This window comes from Lagopus muta, chromosome 3 (genome assembly GCF_023343835.1).
Source record: "Lagopus muta isolate bLagMut1 chromosome 3, bLagMut1 primary, whole genome shotgun sequence".
In the NCBI taxonomy this organism is placed as follows: Eukaryota; Metazoa; Chordata; class Aves; order Galliformes; family Phasianidae; genus Lagopus; species Lagopus muta.
This window is the reverse complement of record NC_064435.1, coordinates 50,758,063-50,767,929: the sequence shown is the minus strand read 5'-3', so window position 1 is coordinate 50,767,929 and position 9,867 is coordinate 50,758,063. Positions and strand designations below refer to the sequence as shown.

Here is a 9,867-nt window from a genome sequence, read left to right as displayed (position 1 = left end):
GTGTCTTTTAGTTTTGGAGCAAAAGAAACAGTGCAGAATAGTGTACTCCAAATCCCAGGATATTTTAGAAACAGCATTGACCTATCTGAAAATTTTCCAGTGTTTCAGTACTTTTCAGCTGGTATCTCTTCTGCAATTGGTTAAGTGAAAACCAGGTGTGTATTCTCTAGGGTCATCTCAATGGATGTATATTCAAGAATGACAATTTCTGGGTTGTGTTCAAACATTCCTCTGGATCCATGTCATCTTGGCAAACAGCTATAGATGCATATACTGACCTGTATCTCTTCATCTGCTCTGTATTTTGCTCGGTTCCGTAACCACAGCCAGTATTTGGATTTCATCACACAGAGGTGCCAAGTCTCTGCAGAATTAAAGAGGAAAAGTGTGACTCATCTTGAAGAAGTCCAGATGTAATGTTCCCATTACCTGTTACAACAAACACATTACCATTTCAAAACAGCCCTAATTTTCAGGGGTTGCGCTGAGAACTTCATTGCCTTTCATTATTATTTGGAAGAATTGCTCCCCGAAAGGTCTTTTCTCCTCTTGTGAATACACAGGGAACCTTCAGCAACTTTCAGACTCATCCTACTCCATAGCCACCATATACGTTTACTCTTTGACAACCCCAGTCCCAACGGGACGCTTCATAACTTTGCCAAGATTAACTAAAATGTGCAAAATTGAACACAATCACTAAGAATCAAAGCAGTTCTAGAGCATGCCACTCAGCCCCCACGGCACACAGACAGACAGAAAAGTGAAGCAACCTTTTCTCCATACAGCTTTATGTACAGCTTACATTTAGGCCAAGAAATGAAACTGACTGTTTGAGCTGACTACTGAAGCAATCTATATGCATTTGTCTGCACAAAAATCTTTCCTCTTTCTTCTACACCAGCACAGAGGCTTCCTATACTTCCTCTATTGCTTTTTTTTGCATGATTTACTGATGACTGCACTTGGGAAGATTTAAGCAATCCCTTCTGCACCATCTTTTATGTAAACTTACATTTTCCCTTGTCTTTGGCTTGAAAATATAAAATATAGGATACCATCCTTCAGTAGTCACAGACAAACCTTCTGTTCTCCAAACACAGCAGTTAAAGACACTACTCATTTAAGAACTGCTGATGGTTCATACTTAACTTCCTTCAAAATAAACACCCAAAAGGACAAAAAGAAATATGACTATCCAAAGTTATATACACACATTTGATACATGCCCTAATGACCCAAAAAATTGACTTTAGTTGCTTAAGGAAAAAAAGCTGAACATGAAAGGGTATAAACTCTTTAATCTATAGAAAAAGGGAAAAAAAAAGAAAAAGAAATTGGCAAGACATATTTATGGAGATACGAGCAGATCTGTTTCTCAAACAGAAATCATAGAGCAAGGTACATGAGCTGGTAAGCTTTAAATATTATTTTGCCTGAAATACTGTTTCTTTTCCTACTATTACATATTTTCAATAAACCAAATACATCAATTTTCTACAAGTTTGTGGGTATGCTTGAAAGTAACCTCATCTGGCACAAAGCAAATCTCCACTTTCTTTATATATTCACGTTTAACCACTGCTGAGTGCAGGGCCACTAGTTTATCCCTAGGCTGAGGTCATAGAAATACTGCAGCTCACATCAAAGCTGACCAGAAGGCTGAGAGAACCAATGCAATGACCTTACGTAAGAAAGGGTCTGAGTTCAACAAGCTTCATCATGATGCCTATGAGCCAGCCTATCTGAGCTGTGATTACAGCGTCCTGCCTCTGTTATTCACCACAGTGGAACAAAAGAAAAATTAGAAATCATCTTCATATATGATGTCTACTACCAAGAAAAGGCAGCAGAACTGAAGTTGGGTTTGTAGCCCTGTATTTTCTCAAAGAGACATCATAAGTTTTCTAAGTGTAAACCACATGTATCATCTGTAGAAAAAGTTTGTTCAGAGAGTGAATAAAAACATAGATAAAAACATGGAATTTCTGTAGCCATCTTATTTTGTGGCTATTTATGATATGCAACTATAATCACAGAATCATAGAATCAGTACAGTTGGAAACACCACTAAGACTATCTAGTCCAACCATCAACCCATCACACCATGCCCACTAACCATGTCCCTCAGTGCAATATCCACATGGTTCTTGAACACCTCCAGGTGTTCCACCACTTCCCTAGGCAGCCTACGCCACTCTTTCTGGGGACAAATTTTCCTTAATATCCAACCTGAACTTCCTCTGATGCAGCTAAAGGGCATTCCCTCTCATCTTATTGCTGTTGCCTGGGAAAACAAGCCTACTCTCACATCACTACAATCTCCTTTCAGGAAGCATGGAAGAATCTGTTGCTTGCTCTGCCAGTTTTGTTTTGGGGGCTGAAAGAAAGACGCTGGATAATGTCAGAGAGGGATGTTAGCTCCTCACTACTCAATTCAGTGTACTTAGATTAGCAGCAGTAGTTGGAGCAGGAGAGCTGGTAGGAGAACACAGAAAGCAAGAACTGCCAGGTGAAACCCTGCTGCTGGTGACCAAAAATTGTTTCCTTGTAAAGGCTATCCCCAGAGAGGAATTAGGACAGAAAAATGTGCTGTAGGACAAAAGGGGCTTTTGTTCTCCTGAAAACTCTGGTATGTTCTGTTTTAGGAATTTCAAGTCTACCACAGCAATATTTCAGCATTTCATCCACTCTGATTGGAAGAGAGGCAACAAAGAGAGAAGACAACAGTGCAGGAGCACACTCAAATGAAATGTAACTTTAAAAGACAGTAATGAAGCAACATTTTGGAATGGGTTTGGAATTAATTATAATCATAAGAATGCATTTATGTAAAAATTAATGTCTCAGGATGTTCCTAAATAAAAGTTAAAGCAACCATCCATGTACTACCAATATGCAGTATTAGTGGTACTGTTTAATATGAGGACTCAATTACCCTGTATTAATAAATTCACATTCACTTTTCTAAAACACATTTTCCAACTGTTATTTACTCAAAAAAAAAAAAAAATTGTAACAGATAATTTATTTCAAATCTAAAAGTAAACAGAAACCTCAACAGCAAGCTGTACATCCATGGCAAAATTAGCCACTGTGAAGTTACAGTCCTTGATCTCTGGCAGACTAACAAACACCCATAGTACCTTCTTCATGCTCTAGAAGAAGGATGTCAAATTCCAAAGGGAAAAGATGGAAATAACCTGTGAGCAAGCCAGCAAACCCACGCCCCACCTCCTCAGGCATATGAAGACAGCCTCCTGTACAGGATTACAGCATTTGTTCAGGCTGTAAACTCAAGCCCTCAGAAGCGAGGACATGGTACAATGAAGGCTGCAGGGCTCACAGGCCAGGAGGGACTTACACTGGATGTTGGTCTGAAGATACACATCCTCCTTGTTGGACTAGACCATAATTGCATAGACTGGGGAAGATGTACTCAAAGAGTCTGAGACAGCAAAGAAGACAAAAAGTGAGTCATCTCTGGAGACATGAATTTTGCCACTGCATCCACCCCAGTTTCCTCACGAATCCCAGGCAAGCTATTACATACAGCAAAATTTGAAAATCCCTATTTCAATGCCCCCTAAGTATTTGTAGACGCTGACTTATGCTCTCTGACACCATGAGCTACTAGACACTCCATCCAGCCAGGTGTTTTGGAAAATCCAGACATATAAGTAAATCTGAAAATTGTCCCTGCATGGGGATCAAATTTTTTATGTATTAATAATGTGATAAACAGCTCATTAAGAAAAACAAGTTTTATCTGCTCTCATTCAGGGACTAAAACAATAATAAAATAAATGAAGGGGTAATTTAGGTGCAAAAAGTATTTTACAAAGATTTTGTTATGCAGTCAGGATATTGAAGATCATTTTACTGAAAAAATAAAGTGCCCCTTAAGCACTCTCTGTGAATTTTCAGTCAAGCATCCATTTCCATCCAAATCCAATCAACTGGAATGCAGTTCTCTTTACAGAGAGAAGCAGAAAAAAAAAATGCAAAGCAATCATAAGTAATGCTTAAATCTATTATATAGACCTAGATTTCTTGTTCAGGACAGATTTTACTGAAAAAGAACTACTCTGGGACATTCTAGCAATTAAACCATCAAGTACCACAGGCAAAACAAGGCCAAATAAAAGATACCTAAGAAACTGAAATAATGTCATTCCTTAACTTTTGAAACATTTTGTAACCCCATTAGCATTCCTATGTGATTACAGAAAATGTAAAAAAGTAAATATTATCTGTAGAAACATTTCTACACTAATGTATTTCCAGAAATACTGACAGGATAAATCTGGATTACTTTAATTTGAACATCCCCCAAACATTATAAACCTAAACCTTCCTAATGTAGTCATAACTATCCATGACTGTAAAAAAATCTTCATATTGATGAAATGAGGTCACAAAAGATGTATTTTTTTCCATTTAGACAAGGAGATAATGGGCATGGTGGTGATGGGTTGATGGTTGAAATAGATGGTCTTACTGGTCCAACCTTAATGATTCTGTGAGTCTACAATTCTGTCCTGATAACATCTGACACTCTAGAGAGTAAATAGTTATGACCTGGAGATTAGGAGTAAGAGCATCTTCGAAACAGAAGATGTTGTGTTTTCTCCACCTGGCACTTACAAGAAGCTGAGAGCATCAACAATTACTTGACTATAATGTCTTACGTTCTGAGCCAAATCCCCTTGGTAGCCATTCTACTATCCTCAGTGCTCTTTGAAGTAGTCCCTAAGTAAACAACTGAAGAACTAAAGTAAAATACTTTACCGTAACCTTTTTTTCTGTACCTCTCTAAAAACACAAATGGTCACCAGTACTGATAGATGATTCAGCCAGAAGTCCAGCAGCTTTGCTCTGGAAACTTATCACTCCTGTTTTTTCAGCTACAAAATGAAGTGGTCCCAGGATTGATGCTTGCTGGAGGCATTCTGCTCTTGGCTCCACAGACACGTGCTCACCACCTCTCATTCTGTGGCTGACATCCAATTCACTGGAGACCTCCAAATGGAGATCTTTTAAACAAGAATGTCCTTTCAGCAGCCTGTACTCCAAAGCACAATTAAATAGGAATCTACTGAAGTGATATTTTTACATAGATCTGATTTTACTTCATCAAACTTCTAATCTATAAGCGTGAATGAACTGACAGCGTAGTCTCTCCTCCTGTGTGACATAAATTTGAGCTGACAGTCCATCACAGAAGATTTCTTGTCATTGTAGCATTTCTTGTTACTATGTAAAGAAGACAGGATTGCTAATGAAAACTACTTTTTTGTGCCATTTTCAATTATAAGAAGATTTGTGAGGGGTTTTGGAGATGTTGTGCTGATTCCTCGCCTCCCTACTACCTCCCCTTTCGTCTTTTTACTTTGTCTTTCATCTCCTTTCTGATGGCCCACATCCCATCATGCCACACTGCACTGGTTAAATAAACCCCTAAATCTAGCTTTTGTGTATCACTAATCCTTTTATTTCCTAAATCTTATTTAATCCGAAGGGCTTCCCTTTCATCTCTTTAACTGTCAGTTGGGTCACTACTGTTTCCTATCAACAGCTCCTGCAAATCCTGTATGGAGTTAAAAAGCTTTCAAGTGTTTCTATGATTCTCATTAGATTCTGCTCTCCCCAACACCTGCTAAGTACTGTATTGCTGCTGTTCATGCTCTCCTGCTCTCCCCTTCCCTGAGCCACCTCTCTCTCCACACTGGCAATAATCATGTTAGAAGAGGTTTCTCATTTATTTCTGAAAACCTCCCCTCCCCAGTTCCGGCTCAGACATTACCAAGGCTTGGTTACATGGGCGTTGTTTTAAATACGCTCCAAGATAAAGGAAAGTTCTTAAGCAGAGTGGGTAGGGAGAAGGGGGTCACAAGAGAACCTTTCCACAGGGTCACAGAAGACCAAACCAAAAAATAAAATAATTTTTTAAAAAATCAAACCAAAGATACCTTCTCCCCATCCATTGCGGGAGAAAGGGAAATGGGGGCACTTTATCTCTGCCACTTCTTCACGGTTACCTCCTCCTTATTCTCCAGCATTTGCCACCATCAGATTTTTAATCAAGGTTGTGCTAATATTTAAAAACTGCCCAAAAAATTATAACACGTCATGTAATATAATCTCTGTTTAGACAATTGCAGCTTCTGCAGCAGTCTCAGTTCAAGAAAACATACAGGCACAACAGCACCTAGGCATATTCCAAAAACACTGGCAAGTGGGGGAGAAATATAAAAGGAAATCTCCCCACATCCTCATTTTTTCATCTGGCTTCACTTTAGATTCTTTCATATCCTGAGATCATCCTTCTCTGGGAATTACATGACTTGCCCTCTACCAGAGCAGTTCACAAATAGCAAATGTGTTTCATAACAGAATGCTAGAAGGGAAGGAAAACAATCACAACTGGGTCTTGAATTTCTTTTTCACTTTGGATGAAAAAAAAATCTAAGATTTTTTTCCAGCTATTTATTTTTCCAATTTATGAGGAAAAATACTTCATGTCTTACAATATCTCCACCTCCAGGTCATCAATGTGATATGAGGATAAATCCCAGGCAGGTAAGCAGGACACACAAATATCTTATCTGGAACACCTCCAGCCCAAATTAAGAGGAATGGGAAAGCTTGCTAACACACACACACACACACACACACACACTCACAAAAAAAAAAAAAAAAAAAAAAGGAACTAAGCAAAATGGGAATTTATACTTGTGATGTGACTCTTTTGCCACTCCTTTTCTACGCTGAGTTCTCCTGATAGAATCATAGAATCACAGAATGTTTTATACTGGAAGGGACCTCAAAGCCCACCCAGTCCCACCCCGCTCCATGGTCAGGGCTGCTCCCCAAAAGCTCAGCTGCCCAGGGCCCCATCCAACCTGGCCTTGAATGCCTGCAGGGATGGGACAGCGCAGCTTCTCTGGGCAGCTGTGACAGCGCCGACAGCGCCTCACCATCCTCTGACTAAATATTTTCTCCCTAACACTAACCTAAATTTCTCTCTTTTAGTCTAAAGCCATTCCCCTTTGTCCTATCACTATTAGATCATGTAAAATGGGAACAACAGATTTCCCATCACACATCACAGGCCCAGGACAGTCATGCAGCCCATGCGTGGTTGTGACAAGGACCTGGCATTTCAACCATTTGCCTGCTGCACTCTCATACCTCCGGCATGCTGAAATGGGGCCAACATTATTTTTTGTTTAGCATGATCTGAGAAAGCACCTGTAATTTCAGATTCCCATCAGAAGTCAATGACTTGGATGCCTTGTATGCAAGTCAAATATTTATGTATATTTGATATGTATAGCCATATTTCCAGCCCCCCAGCATGATGCCTTCCCTCTGCCCAAAAGAGCAGTGGGGCAGCAGAGATGCCTAACAAGCGATGCAGGGAGCATCCAAACAGCAAAGTACGCATTCTGATCACTGTAAGCTGCTTGTGATAATGATGTTTGGGTAAGCCTACTGTCAGACTCACTTCATGTGCATTGTTGAAGATGAAATAAAATTGAGTGTAAGAGTGACTGCAGATGATGAGATGCACAGCAGAAAGAGGAGTGTGGCTGTAAATACCATATGTACTAGTTACAGTGCAGACAAGTGTCTCCTTCAACGGGCTGAAGGGCTTTATATCGAGCCTCTCAAAAAACTGTCAGCAGTGTTTGTGAGTAACAGTTCAAAACACTCAGAGCTTATAGGCTGTGATATATACTGTGGCATTCTTTGGTAAATATAACTTTTACAAAAAATATTACTTTTACAAAAAATTGTATTGTAAATGCAAATCTTTCTGCAGATACTACTGAGATCATAATTACTATTGCTGCTGTTGCTTACTATTCCATCATCAAATTATATGCACAATTTGGCAAGGAAATGCTGAATAAGCCAATTAGCTTGTTGGAGTTAAAACAGAACAAAGGATGGAAAGGTAAATTATATCACAGAAAGGACTCAAAAATCAACCTTGCCATGGAGAAAATACAATACTTTCCACCGCTCACATTGCCAACCAAATATGTGTGTCCATCTTTCCATCCTTTGTGCTATGCTGGGTGCTGGGGACAACTGCATCTCTGGTGACGGGCTTCATCAAAGCAGCCTGACAAATAGTCGTGGTGTTTTCCTGGGAGCCCATGACCATTTCGCAGCTCCCTGCTACCAGGCTCAATTGCAGCACTGTCTGCTTTGATCAGGCCTCTCCCTGAAAGCATCTGGATGGAGCCTCAGACAAGAGACGCTTAGAAATGAGGTTGGCTGCTTGCCCTGCTGCAGCTGAAGAATTTGAGTGGGGTGGAGGGGAGGGATGGGAGAGAGGGAGTTATTTCCAGCACAGCCAAAGATGCAGCCAAAAGATACCCTGCATCTGAGGAAGCTTTATCAGTACACAGATCAACACATTTACTTAGAAAGGGAGGCACAGGGGGTGGGATAGACAGGATGGGTTTTGAAAAGTCTTAATCCATCTCCAAACTCTAATGCTCAAACCTCGCCAAACCTAGGCTTAATTTCTTTTCTTGTACTGTTCAATTCATGGACTCTGGGGTAACAGAGCGAAACCTAGATCAGATCCAATTCTCTGCCAGGGATTTCATGCTGAGCAGCCATCCCCACAGACATAAGACACTCAGATGGCATGCACAGAGTGCCTCTGATTGTGCCTGACAGCTTTTTAAATCCATTTTGCACAGGTACAAATAGCTCAAGGTACAAAATAGTCATGAAAGTATCACCAGCCATTGGGTATGCAGGGATGCAGCAGACCTCAAATTAACCAGGGAGTTGCTATGGGAGGGATCAAGCACCACTGTACCTGAGAGATGGAGGCAGGGTTCTGTGTTGCAGGGAGGTGTAATCCAAATGTTAGCATTTCCTGGGCTGTGGTGATTCGTCTCATCTTTGAGATAGCTCATGAGGAGAAGCAGAAGATACTCAGTTGCTCTCTCACCTATATAAAAAAGACAGAAAACTATGTATGGTTCTTTATCTTCTTGCAAATCATTTTGAAGGAGCCTTACAATCACTTGTTATGTGCTTGCTGAAATAAAGCATCCCTAACATTTAGGAGTGGCACGTCCACTTGTTTTACCACAGAAGGTGCAACAAGCTGCAGCACATTCAAAAACCTGGCCATTGCAGATACCAAATGTTCTTCTGAGTTCAGAGAAACATCTTCTTCTGTACCAGCACACTGCACTGTCATCACACAGAGTTGTGGAAGCCATAAAAGTTAGCTTAGTTAGTTAGAGCTCACCCCCTTTAACAGGTAACCTCTGTTTGCTGCTGAAGGCTGCAAAGATTTTGGGACCACAAGGTAGAAAAATGAAGATACTAGTTCTTAACAATTGCACCGCTGCTGCAGGACAGTATCCAAAAATAAATTCCACATAAGTAGAAAGAAAAATAAACCAAACCTTTGAGCTCTCCTGAGCCCAGGATTCTACGCATGTGGCCATCCTCACCCAAATGTGATCACACATGGAGCCTCCCAAGACTTCAGACATGCTCCATGTGCAGGAGGTGGGATATGTGGAAAGGGGTACTTTCTGTGAGGAAAGGAGGACTCATCCCTCCATATACATAATATTTGCCTAGGGGCAATTAGGACTCTTGTACAGGACCCTCAGCTGTAGCTGATCCTTGTTCTTCAGCACATGCAGAAGTGAAGCAGCAGAGCCCTACCCATATTTCAGCCAGAGGCTGGAGCATCAGCACTCCAGGTGCTTTCTCCTCCCTGCACGTACTGTAGGTAGGAAAGTTGATCTTGGCAGAAATCCACTGGGCATCTCTGCCTGAAAAGGTCTTCACTGCAGAAGAGGTGAGAGAACTCTTGGG

General features: G+C 40.7%; 1 long non-coding RNA gene across 6 annotated transcripts in view; it reads right to left on the bottom strand.

Moving 5' to 3' along the window:
• LOC125690359 (uncharacterized) overlaps positions 1 to 9,867 on the bottom strand; it is a 76,778-nt gene that overhangs the window by 40,290 nt on the left and 26,621 nt on the right. For all 6 annotated transcript variants that reach the window (XR_007375637.1, XR_007375638.1, XR_007375639.1 and 3 more), the window contains 2 exons: positions 8,846 to 8,980; positions 279 to 364 (listed from right to left, as the gene is read on the bottom strand). This is a non-coding gene — a long non-coding RNA (uncharacterized LOC125690359). The remainder of the gene's footprint in view (positions 1 to 278; positions 365 to 8,845; positions 8,981 to 9,867) is intronic.